At 39.5% G+C, this 14,117-nt stretch overlaps 1 long non-coding RNA gene across 1 annotated transcript in view; it reads right to left on the reverse strand.

The window, feature by feature from the left end:
* LOC137106948 (uncharacterized) overlaps positions 1-14,117 on the reverse strand; it is a 47,588-nt gene that overhangs the window by 23,530 nt on the left and 9,941 nt on the right. The gene's annotated exons all lie outside the window — the stretch shown is intronic.

A 14,117-nucleotide genomic window follows, 5' to 3' on the forward strand; every position in this document is an offset into this window, starting at 1 on the left:
ATGTTTATTTCATTGCACTTCTCTATCGTCACAGGGCCAGGGAACGTAAACATCCTTTTGTTCATTTCAGAGAAAAACACCTTCCTTTTGTTTTGCAGATGCCTGTTTTTCATCCAGCATGAGTGAATAATTAAATGTGTCGTCTGTATGTTCTGGCTTTGACAATCATCTACTGTGGATGTATGGTAACACAGAATATTCACTGCAATTTACAGGCAAAAGGGTAATAACATTTAATGCAGATTTTGGGTGTTACTGATTCCTTCAGTACATACATATTCTTCTTTTCTTTGATACTAATTTGTGTATTTACTTTTACATGCTCTTGACGTTCAAGCTACTCCACCTCATGAAAAGCTCTCTTCAGCAGCTGGAGCTTTTGATTATATGACACAATCCTCCACGGTAGATGGAAATGCCTCACTTGTTGGAATTGCAGAAGCACAAATTTCCATTTTTCTGAGCACGATGAGGTCATTTTCTCAGATTTTAGAAAAGATCAACAGATTAGAAATTTAAACAATAATATTTTTTGCAGGCCTATACTAGATAGTCCCTGTAGTGTTGTACAAATTAAGAAAAAATGGGCCTCTAGGCACATGCAAGGCTAGAGCCCCCACTCCCTTTCTTTATGTTCATTTGTGTCTGTATTTTGTTGTTTTGTCTGTTTTAAATAATTTTGATATCTATGTTATTGATGTTTTGAGTTTTGTTTTAAACATTTTATGTCAGTTGTTGGTCACTTCGTGCATGTTTTTTAACTTGTTGTGTGTATTTTTGGTCTTTCTGGGCCTCGTTTGCATAGTTTCAGGTCATTGTTTGACATTGAACGGTTTTGCATTGTGGTTGTTTTGCATCTTATCATGTTCCTTTTAACTGAACGCTTAACCAGGAAACAGGAAACACAAACAGCAGCTTAAGAGGTTCTGGTCCATAGGCCCACTGACCTCTTGTGCCTAGTTGACCTGTTCAGTCATCCATCCATGTTCATAGAAATGTGAAAGGGTTTGAGGTGGATTTAAATTCCTGTAGTCACTGCCTCGTTTTGCAAAAGCACAAATACATAACTGACACTCTGGAGACAGCAACAGAATAACATCACTCTCAGTGTATTACAATATGAGAAATGAATATGTAAATAGTGTGACTGATACTATGAAAGTCGGAGAATAAATTTGTCTTTTTGTCATTCTCCCACAAACACACAGAAATACACACACACATAAAATCAGTCTCTGGCTGTGTCATCGAAGTGCTCAGATGGGTATCTGTCTCATCTAAGACACAGGACGGTGGGCGTCACAACAGGCTTCTCGATCATTCATTTATTCTCTGCAGAGGGCATTAGGGGCCTGTCAATCCACATTTAACCAGGCGCTACTTGCACAGAACTAGAACCATGACCACACACATTTGGCTTCACCACAAAAATACACACCACAAAACTTGTGTCTGTTTGAGATTACTTAATTATTAAATTATTCCCTGTGCTTTTCCTCATGGTGAAGGGTTTGAATACAGAGGAAGATAATCATCACCGATTGGAGCTGAGATTTAAAGGATCAGACGGTGTTAATATGTATTTTTCTTACTGTCAGACCAAAACCAGCAACACCAAGTCTGTCATTCAGTTCTGTTCTGTCTGGCTTCCTTCTTCTACAGTCTGCCAGATTCCCTCTTCAAAAAGAGGATTTTTCTACTTTTCTTTTTACCAAATGTGAATTAAATAGGAGTAAACTATGCATTTATATGCATCTATGTTATGGGCTGTTTCTAGCCAGAGATGCATATACGTTTAGGCTGCAGGATGATTCAAGTAACAATATTTCCCTAGTTCTTGTCACCTAGTGCAACATTATGATTGGTTTCTAATAGTTTCAGACATCAGTGGGTGTACGCCATTGGTATAAGATATCATTGATATTGTAGCAGCATTTATTCAGTGTTTGTTATAAAAATGTAAAAGGTGTATCCTTTAACAATCAAGTATTGGGCACATGCTAGTATTAGAAAATCATACTTAGGTGACTCTTTTTGACCAACTACAACGTCTTTGTTGTGATGTCTTTTCGCTGCACTTCCCATGGATCACCTGTCAGTCGCACAGTGCCTCCACATCCCCATCTGTCTTCCTTTTTGGATTTTCCTTTCATGAACTTTCTGAGTGGAGTTTGCTTGTGTGAGTTCCCTCTGGATGTTCAGGTTTTTGCTACAGTCCTAAGGCGTGCCGCTTTGTTTCATTGGAGGACCTGTGAGTTGCCCGTGGGTGTGAATGTTACTTTTTCACAGCAGACATTTTGACTTGTCATGGGAGGAAGGCACTGGAGATTCTAATAACATGAAGGCTGGCATGTCCAAGTAAGCCATGACAATGCCAGAGTGAGCCAACATGCCCAAAACAAGGATCCTGAAACAGCTCAGGGTATCATTATTTACACCTGTGAAGTGAGCTTTAAACAGAGACCTGAGACATGGGGGGTGTCTATCAAGGGATGCTACACTTTAGCAGAAAGGGGAGTTTTGGTGATACTATACTGCAAATAAATTTAACTCACATGACAGTTAAATGTGCAGTCGTGTTTGTCATTCATCATCTGAGGAGGTCTTGACAATTATTTGCCACTTTGTGCAACTGGGTGTTTAAGGATGCACTTGTGACAGACAAAGAAACAAACAGTCTTAGTAAAATCTGATGATATTAGGTTAAGTCCTTAGGTTAAATCCAATCTATCTGGATCTCTAATCCAACTCAGTAAGATCGTAAGAGTAAAAGATCCTACAGCTCCGTATAGACTATCCAAATAATATGATAGGTAAAAAGGGTTAAAGTATGATCATAAAAAAGGTTTAATTTGTTCTTTTTGTGGTGTATTTACAGTCCTGTTTTATAGTTGTGCCTTTTTTCACGATCTTCTATGGGCCAGTCTATACTGTACCACATGATCAACACAGAAGTTGCAGGATCGTAGATTGGCCACTATGGCTCAATTGCCTCACTGCACAGTGCTGATCTGGGGGGCTTGGGCTGTATTGTCGTTGAACACTGGGGCTTTGAGCTAAAAGCTCTCTCAGATTAGTGTGTTAGCATACTAACATTTCAGTCTGCACCAACTGATGTCCCTAGAGTTTTTAAAAACTGCCTTTCAATGTTGACCAGTAAGGGGCTACCACCCTTTAATATGCTGCTATAATAAACAATTCCAAGCAGAACAAATACATATAATGAATGGGAATTTTAGCATTTTTGACGAAAGTGTGTTGTGTTTGAAGCTGTTCATTGTTCATAAATCCTCCATCTCGCTCTGAAACTGTACAGTGTCTCCCACAGTGTAACACAACAGCGTCAGAGAAATAATTCCACTACCAGCTGCATGTGACAAACAGAACAATTGTGAGGCGCCGCAGGTTAATTTACGGCTTTGATGGATGCCGGATTGAGGCTGTCGCTGCAAGCACAGAAGAAACCATGGCAATTAGAAAAGCCCTGTGTGTGAGAGTTGGCTGCTGCATGCACCGCTGGGCATAAATGAGTCTAGCAGCCTGGGCAACGTAGGCAGGGCTTTAACACAACACCGCAGACACGCCTAAGACTCCCATTGTGCCTCTTGCTAATCCATTTCCACCCTAACAAGCTGATGCCTCCGAACCCAGCCATCCAACCACAAGCCTGTCCACCGTCTGCTGGGCTTGGTTCAGCTCCAGTATTTCGACTTTCAGCAGCTATTTTAAGCTCTCTCTGGCAACAGCCGCCCTCCTCTGTGTTGAAACAAAGCTGTGATATTTTAGCACTGAAGTGCTGCTACTCTACTTGTTTGAATGCATGTGTTGAAAGTGGCTGGCTGGAGCTTGCACTGAACATGTGTCTATTAATCTGATTGTTTTTAGTTTATGCACCTAAATTAAAATTCTGGCAGTTAATAGAGGAAACCAGCATCACATTTACAAAGGTTTAGCCTCTTGGCACATTTTGAGATTGGCTCGTGTGAGGGAGAAGAAAATATTGGATAATAAAAAGCAGACAAAGAAATAAATTCAAACCAGAATAGAAAGCTGTCCTCTGCATCACTTAAAAGTTTATTATTTTTCTCCCTTCTGGACTTCCTGTTGATTACTTCTGTAACCATACTTTTCACAGACACTCACTTTTTCACCAGCAGAGGAATAAACAGAAGGGAGGGAAAAAGCTGCTTTAGTTCTGTGTTAATAAAACAGCCGAGACACCACAGAGAAATCAACAGTGCATTTTCTCTATTGAGCTGAAAATTGTCGAGGCACTTGAACAGCACTATTTATTGTCCTCTCAGCCGAGAACGTTACCTCAGGTGAAAAGAGCTGAGCAGCTGACAAATAAACAAAATTAATAAAAGCAACCGGAGCCTTTCTCTGTTTGCTTCCTTTGAATAACATTTTATTGAAATCTCAGAAGAAATGAAGCAGCTTTTTGTTATGTTTTTTTTTTTTTTTTTTAATTTTGGGAGTTTAGTAGCATCTCCAACTTATCCCACCTGTTATCAAAGTGACAAGTGCTTGTGTGGGCTTGAGCTCCGACACAGAGAAATACTGGGTGTGATGAGATAAAATGATATAGAGGGGGTGATACAATATTATTTCAGACGACTGCAGTGAGGGAGCAGCTTCAAGTGTCTTGTTTGACTGAGACATCTAATACATGTTAAGTCTTATTTCTGTGCAAATATAATCGTTCTCTTGACTGTCACTTTCTTTCCTCACTGTGATCTATGCAGTTGAACACAAATGCCATCAGAAAAATGTCTAAAAACGGCTGACTCATAGAAATGTAAGCTGGATCATGGGCTCCTTAGGGGAATACTTTTTAAAAAATGAATATGCTTGATTCTCTGATCCCTCGCTAATTAATCTACTACTCAATCATTTTTAAACCCCAAACATAGTTATTCTTGTTACAGGTGAACAATGATGGAAAAGAAAAGTCTAAGGGAACAGATGACGTACCTCAGTATATGAAAGATGTAAACAATATATACATTACAATATGTTTGTAATATAGATGTTGTGAATATGAATGTAACAGTAATTGGGATATGCTGTAACTCTGGCAGCCATGATATGTGTAGGCTTCTATAGGTAATATATTAGATGTATGCATAATTTTATAGTTACTATATATTGTTATATGTGTTCAAGTATATTCTGTACTTATTTTTTCATATGACCCTGTTCAGAGCTGTAAATTCCCCACAATAAAAGGTGATACAAAACATATACTGCATGTGCAGTATGTCATATGCACTCACTGTACAATAACATCAGAACTGAATATTCAGTGAATTTCAATAAGATATAAAAAAAAACACAATAAAATGTGTACCTCATGAATGTAATAGACATGAAAAATATGTTTGTGTCACAGAGTGTTCAGAGGAATTGCACTGAAATAGCTCATAAGAAAAGATAAGAGGACATTCTTCTATTTCCAGACAAAACCAGAAAACAAAGTAATAGCAAAGAGACAATTCAGATAAAAGTCAGCAGCTGTTGAATGTTGCACTTGCATGTATCTATTAAAATGCCAACGGAAATGCGTCTGTGTATATAGATGTGTTGGTACAACGTTATTGTTACTATATTAGCTCAAATAGAGGAAACCAAATATTAGTCAAATATTTGTATTACTAACTTAAGCTTAAGTCATTTTCAGCTTTTTCTGCTACAAGTGATTAGAAACCACTGCTGAAAATGATGAGGGAAGCATTTGAGAATCATATTAGTGATATTCAAGTCTGCTATTTAAAAAAAAAAGTGACTCATTTGAGGCTAGAAGTCATGTACAGTTAATGATTTAAAATTGGACAATAAAATTGAAGCAGGCTGAATTTTAAATTGGATTTCCTGCACTAGCAGTTGCTCCTGCATTCTCCACTCTTCTTTTAATCCAAATGAGTTCTATGCATTGTGCCCACATTGTTGAAGAGAACGGGTTTTCAAGAGGATGAGAAAATGTGCGTGTCAAATGCTCACAGTAATGTCAGCTGAACACAACAGTTAAAATATGTGCTGGGGTTGGATACAGTTGACATAGTTGGAGTCTAAATAACTAATTTTAAGTCACTTTCTAATTGAAAATTGCATCAATGACTGAATGAAATCTCAGTTTATAGAGATTTTCCATCTGAAAACATTCATTAATGGAGTGTAGAATAAAAATTCCTTCTACAAACTTGTATAACAGTTGAATTATTCATGAAATTATGTGTGCTAAACAGATATCAGAGCATTAATATGATTTCTGCAACATATTTTGCCTAAAATTCCACAGCTGCTCCCATGTCTCTGAGCCCTTCAGTGCCAGTCTGTTTAAAGTAGCTGCTTCTTGGCACAAAGGCAGACACACTGAATATGAACTGAATAAACTCCAGACAATAAAAAGGCAGCACATCAATAACTGCTAGGCTGGGCTTAGCAGGGGGGCTTATTGGTTTAATTCTCAAAATACACCGAGATGGGAGACTGCCTAAGAACAAACAACTGAAGGGGCTGTTTGTATGTGTTTATGTGTGTAAGCGTGTGCTCAAAATCCAATCTACCATCTTTTTCAACACGTACAGCAGGCCTAGTGCAAATATTAGCACTGCATCTATTGGGAGGCAATCTGGCTGTCACCATATTGCAGGGTTTTTTTGTGCAGAAGCGTCAGTACACAGAGCTGAACAGACACTGAATGTTGCCTCTGTTGTTTTGCTGCTCTAGAAGAGCTTGTACTGGTAATGAGCAGTAAGTTCAATGGCTGCCATCCTTGCTGCCGCTGTGCCTCGGCTGGCTTGTGCAGCCTACTGGAACAATGGCATCGTTTGTGTGTTGTTTCAGTTGAATGTCATTTCATTTAGAGCGTTAGCACAATGAGCAGAGCAGCGTGGAGGGTGGCATGCCAGAGTAATCCCATTACTTCTGTGTGGCAGCTAATCACCTTCTATGCTTGTTGTTTAATTCCTGTAATCTGCTGTTAGTTACATTTTAATTAAACCAATATTGCTTCCACATTCTTTATATTTATTACATTTAGCAAACAAACATGGTAATACGTAGAGGGATTTTGATCAGGATTTAAGACGACAACATGAAAATGTGTGAAAATGTGCACTGGTAGAATTGCAACAAACAATTCCCTGGTGGTGAGTCATGCAAACACTCGCAGTTTAAATGGAGCTTCTGAGCATATCCTGTTCCAGATACACAGTACTGCCTCTGGAGAAACCAGTGTAAACCAGCACTGGACAGCAGAATCACATGGCTCAGAAAATTCTGGACAAGCCGGTCCTCCAGCGAATGGTTCATCCAACATGCCTCTATCTAAACACAGAGAGAGCTCCATGCATTTGTGTGTGTTATTTTCTATCTACCACTGATGCTATTAAACATGACAGCTTGTTTTTGGTTGACGTCCTGCAGCAGATCTTCCTCTTCAGAACTACTAAAGATTTTCTGCCATTTGGATTCTGCTTCTCTACCATCTTTAGATTTTGTGTAGCCATTCTTTATGTCCTCCGCTTTTCCTTTCAGTTTCTATGTACAGTCCAGTGGATGCACATGGTCCTGCAGCCTCATGCCCTTTATAGGGGACTGGTGGGACATTTACCGATGCTAAGCAGGAACAACTAAAACTCCAGGGCTGAATGGGATTTATCATTCGCAGAAGACAAGGGCAAAGTCATAAAGCTGATGTAGACTTTTCTTAAGAACAAATTTAGGAAAAATTGGGAGAATTTTGCTGAATAAGTCCCACATTTATGCTGCTTTTAACTCTGCTTTTAGTCTCATAATGGTACTGTAGCATCCAACTATCTTGCCTATAAGCTACAAGATAATTTTATCAGTGTGCCGATTACAGGACAAGTACAGGACAGGGGAAATCTACTGCCGATGGAAACAACACTGATGACAGTGGTGAGGCTGAAATAAAACATGGTGTAAAACCAAAACAATAAGCTGAAAGATGCTCAAAAGTTCAGCTAAGAAGGATTCGATAATTATTATCTCTAGGTTTACCACCACAATTGACCGCTACTCTTAATAGAAAACATTGATAAGAGCAGAAATAAAAACTTTCTCTATAGTTAGAATTAAATTATTAAAAGGTACCTTTTTTAATACTGGAACAAAACAGTGCAATGAATTTCAATGAATAAAAACAGCATGTACACACTGATAACTTGCACTGAAGCATCAGCACGCTGTAAACTGACACAAACAGGAGGACATCTTGGAAGAGATGTCTCTGCATTCTTGCCCGGTTCAATGTATGACTTTCCCTCAGTGATAATGTGAAACGTCTATCTTAGGTGGGAGTGCTGACGTCTATTAGATCTATAAATCATGTTAGCTGAGAGGCGGGGACTGAGGCGGATGTGTGTGTGTGTGTGTGTGTGTGTGTGTGTGGGTGTGGGTGTGTGTGTGGGTGGGTGGGTGGTTGTGTGTGGGAGAGGCGGTGGGTGCAGTGAGAACTCAGGGTCGTAAATCTCATTACCTGAGACTGCTGCCGACCCCCTCCCCCCCTCCTCCGCTGCCTCACCCTGTCCTCAATCTCTCCCATTATCAGCTGACCTTGACCGCCAACAGAGACACTTACACTCAATCAGGGCTGCAGAGGGTGTGTGTGTTTGTGTGTGTTAATCTGTCATATTTGTGTCATGATATTTGAAGACCCCATCTCCCGGTCCCTATCACAAATGAGGCCTCTTGGTTTTTTTTTATGGAAAGATCAGTTGCCACTGGCTTGTTTTTGTCTGGCTTCTCTGTCACTCTTCCCAGAACAAGATACACTTCGATCTAGGACATTTGTGCATGTATTGCTTTTCATACTCTGGGACGATGTATGATCAGTACTTTTGCTAAAGTAGAAAACACGTTTCAGTATTTTAATTAGCGGTACAAAGCAGATGAGAACACCTTTAAAGGCCACTAGTCCTTGATTGATCATTCTGAAACAGAGAGGACCTACACAGTGAACTTCAGATAATGAGTTTTCTCCTTTGTCGTATAGATTAAATCTCTCACAGATTAAGAAAGAAAATGCTCGCGTATCTGCTTCGTAAAGTTATAACTTTAAGTTTTTTCTGTTTTGCTCTCTGGTGACTGAACAGATTGCTTTGGCCCTCAGTTCTGGTTAGCTGAGTCCCTTTCGGAGCTGCAGTAAAACGGCTAATAAATGCACACCTGTAAGCACATCATGGTTCATTTAAAGTCTAATGATCTAATATAGAAACACACGCCTGACTTTGTAACACTCACAGTTTCACAGCTAACTGACTGTGAGGGAGAAAGAGGACAAGATATTTTGATATTTTGTAGAAAATCTAATCTATAATAAGATTTTATATGTTTCTAATATGTTTTAAGCTTCCAAAGGTGAAAGTTGTCTTGATGCATCGTTTCCTCTAGATGTGACATGTGACATGAAATTACAAAAAACAGAAAAAAACAGTCACCTTCACTTTGTGCAATTGTTAAATAGAGCTTAAATCAAACCTGCAAAGTTGATGTTATTCTACCATCAGCCTCAGCTGTATGTTGTGTTTTGGACTAGTACACATGTTAGCATGTAAATATGCAAAATTAAGATGCTTAATGTGGCAAAACATTACAAATGATGATGTGGAATGTCAATATTTTGAACTTAGAAATTTGTAAAAACATTATTAACCCAAAGTTTAAGATCTAAGATGGCTGCACTGTCCATCAATTGTAGGTGAAAGATTTAGTAATATACAATTTATTTGTACTTCTGTCTTTTTTGTGTCTCATTAAAACACTTGTCTCCATACAACTGTTCAACTTGTTTCTGTGGACATGATGCTTAAAATATAGTGTAATGCACATCTACATTGTTACATTGTATTGATAACAATGGCTAACCTGACCAAGCGAGGTCATAAAACGTGTTCCTAAAGTTTCCATCTCAGTTTTCTGACTTGGTGTGAGCTCAGGTGAGACATCTTTTAAGGTTTTGACTTTCACAGGTAATTGACTGCAGCCACTGTACCTGCTTCACATCAGCGCGTCAGCTCTGTCAAGACCTACTGTACCAACATGACTGTAGGCTTTTAATCATGTTACATTTTAATTCTGACATTGAGTCTACTAATCATTTTGTTACAAGAAGTCACTGAGCAAATGTTTTTAGCTAAAGCAATTCATGATTAAGGGTTTATAGGCTGGAGTTCAGTTTCTTGCCCAAGGACACATGAGAAACCAGGTGGTGAACCACTGACACTGTGGTTCGTGACTGCTCCACCAGCTGAGCTACGCCTGCCCAAGGTGACAATGACTTTTCATATTTCTTATGCCCACAGTTTAGGAAGCATAACACCCTTCATATTATTGTATATGTGGTATTAGAAATAACAGTTGTGTTCTAATTTAACTCTTTCAAATGGTATAAAACAGACAACAAAAGGCAATATTTAACAAAGACAAAGGTGGGGATGTTCAATGATGCACAGTGTATAATGGTTTATCTGATTTGGCAATACTGTACTTACATAATTGTGTGGGCCAAATAAGGCAAATTTGAATTTGAATTGAAGAGACAGAATAAAAGAAGAGGCTACATTCAAACCAGAAATATTGTAATTACATGGCATGTGCTTTGCCAACTGCGTGCTGCTGTTCTGTCTTTTATAATAAAATGGCAAATTGCTAAATAAAAGCAATTATTCAGTTGAACGTGCAGCGATTTTAAGCTTAGCGCTGTGCCAAGTGACACCTCCTAACTTTTCTAAAAAAAAAAAAAAAGAACAGGCTTCTGCCTCTTTCTGCAACTTTAGAAAAGTTTCTCATGTGTTGACATCAAAAGTTGGATCAGCAATCGGCACAGATGCAAAGACTGTACAGGAAGCACAATGGCCAACAGCGCGTGCAGCAATATTTCCTTTTGGCACACGCAGCTGCAAAAACTCGGCAAAACTTTGAGAAACAAAAAAAAAACTCCTGTCTGGGTCACATAGGGTGAAATGTCTTTTTGTTGTGTAAATCAAGCCTCTGGCAGTGCCCTTGGTTTCTCTGCTGGCTGTCTGAAATCTCCAACTGCGTTCTGACTACTAGCACCAGTGAAACAGACATAATGAATGTTAGACTTCCAAACAGAGCCTGGCGCTGCTTGCAGTCTCCATATTTTTTCCACTTTCTGTCTGTTGTCCATTGCTCTCCTTCCTCCTCTTCTCTTGCTTTGTATTTTCTGTTTCTTGCTCTATTTTATCTGCCTAGATATCAGTCTCTCACACAAGAAAATACACCACTGTGCAGAACATTTTTGTGCCATTAAAACATTTTTTCCACATAAATTCATAAGGAATGTGGCTGTATGTCCTTACAAGCCACAGAAATCATTTAATTAGAATCAATCAAATTAAAAGCAGCCTCGTGTAGAAGTGAGCAGTGCTAATTCAGTCTGCAGCCCGTTCCTCCTTACATCTTTTCTTTAGCTCTCTTGCTGCTTCCTCACATGCATCTTAATGGGTTTTCATGCCTGGAGCAGATTCAAGGCCGGAGCGGGAATCTGCTGCATTGTGGTATATCTGGCTGGTTCCATAATAACTCATATGACAACACTCCCAGCTATCACACAACCCCCAAACTGTCACTGTTCCACCACTGTGCCTTTGGGTAGACAAGTTCACCCTGAATAATTCAGCCACAGTAGTCAGTGAGCAAGTTCACCAAGAGGAAGTTCTTGAAAAGCACATCATGTCTACCCCGAGGCATGATTCATAGGATGGTGACAGCTTCAATCATGTTTGATAGCTGAGGATGTGCACAGCACTAATCACTTGTAAATCCAGGTATATCGCATTGTAAAGAAGGACATGACCCGGGGCGTGAGAATGTCAGTGTGTTCAGAAACACTAACCAAAAGTCAATTCTGAAATCATGACTCTGCCTGGACAGAAACGTCTCAATGCACCAGATGGAGATGTTCACTTTGGCACTTGGCCGTTTATTAGATACACCTAGCTTAAAGTAATGCAGTCTGGTCTTGCAATGAATCCTCCATCAAGGAGGTGATAATTGTTTTTTGTTTAAACCCTTCTAGAAAATTTTCCCTAGATGTCTTGGTATTGAATTGTAAATGTGTGTGTTATTTAGCCTAGCTTCATTCATATTTCTATTTATTTAAATGAATATATGTATTGGTGGGGGGGACTATTGGATCAATGGTTATTATTTGGGTTGGGATGCAGAAGGCTCGCCCAGCCACCAAAGGCCACCTTGGTGCCGGTCCCAAGCCCAGATAAAATGGGGGGCTTGTGGCTGGAAGGGCATCCGGTGTTAAAACTCATGTCAAATTAACGTAGGGAACACGTTCCGCTGTGGAGACCCCTGAAGGAACAAGCTAAAAGGCGTTGATCTTATGTATGTATTTTATACCTGATCATCAGTGTCACTGAGGCTCTGAGCAAGTCCCATCAGATGTTGGGTAATGGAGGGTTAAACATCCATCACTAGTGGTAAAAATAGTAGAAACACTTTTCTCTCTCCACTGCTATCACTGACACAACACACACACACACACACACACACACACACACACACACACACACACAACCGGTGTCCTGTTCCGCTCTGCCGGGCTCTTAGGACCACATTACAGGTTTGTTTTTTCCTGTATTTGCTCCATCAGAGAGGAGCAGGCCTCATTAGTGTGTGGCTCCTGTAGGGTCCTGGGCCTCCACAAACCCACCCAGTCAACCTCCAACAGCCCCTTGGGTCCCAGGCCCCAAACACAACAAATCACTGAAACAAAAATGCGTGCTAGCATCCCTAATGCCCAAATCTTTACACTTCAAAAACACAATTATGCTAATGCCAGGAATCATTTGCCATTCCAACTCTGATTTAATGCGGCCTTTTAGTGGGGAAAGCTAATTAGAGGCTTTAATTAACATGTGCGACACAAACTGAAGAGAAGCGCGAAGGAGCCTGTCGATCATGGAAGAGCACAGTGAGAGCGGTGAAAGAGGGAGAGCGAGAAAGGGAAGTCTGAAAGCTATGCAAATGAGGCAACAGAGCGCCACAGGGAGGCGTGGATCTCTGCAGCTACAACGTTTTTTGTAAATATCACCGTGACCTGTAGACAGAGTGGAGTCATCTCATTAACACATATTGGAAGGTGTCACCAGAACTCAGTGTGAGGGTCAGCACTGATATGCTGTAACCTGAGCTTAGTGAGGGTGCCATCATTAAAACTGTGACAAAACACAAGACCACGTTGTCTAATGCAAATAACTTACACATCATTGTCTCCAGTATAACTACTTCAGGATGGACAGCTCAGTGCATGGACGGGAATTCAGTACAATTCCATACTGTGCTTCTATAGCTGCTGCCTGAATGCATGTGTAGCCTCTTACACATCTGGCCTGAATGTTTCTGCAAACACAACGGCTAACTGTGCTTACAGGAGACAACTCCTTAACACAGATTATGGCACTAAATCCGCACAACTCTGCATCATTAGTGCACAACTTGAATTCAGCATTTCATCATCATCTGTACAACTGGTTGATTTAAAAAGATATAAACAGAAAGTGATAATTTTATTTTTTTGCATGGATTAATTATGTCTGCTTTTTATTTAGATTCACATTTTCACAAAATTCTGCTGCATCTGAACTTCAATTTAAGGACCATTTTAAAGATATTTCAGGGCTTTTTTTCCTTTCCCATTTGTAATTGGTTAAAATACCTTTTTCGGCAACAAGTGGTTTCTTTTGTAATTTCATAAAAATACATTCAGACAGTGAGGAGGATGTCATTTCCATAGTAAATGGATGTTAACAGTAGTGTTTACATCCATTTTCTTCTGAATACACACGACTTCAGCTTTTTTATTGGTTTTCAGTAATATTTATATAAAGAAAATGTATAAATGTATTTACTTGAACTGCTTTTGACACAGTTTAGACTTAAGTCTAAAAGTAACAGCAATTCAAAGTTCATGAAAATTTACTTTATTTAAGGCTAAATGCAGCAGGAAACAGTTAAAATTGCCTCCACACATAAGTATCTACAATAATTTTGCATCAACTTTGCTAAAGCTCTGTGTTGAAATCTGCCTGACCTTATTCCTGTACGGGCACTAC

This window comes from Channa argus, chromosome 21, assembly GCF_033026475.1.
Source record: "Channa argus isolate prfri chromosome 21, Channa argus male v1.0, whole genome shotgun sequence".
Lineage (NCBI taxonomy): Eukaryota > Metazoa > Chordata > Actinopteri > Anabantiformes > Channidae > Channa > Channa argus.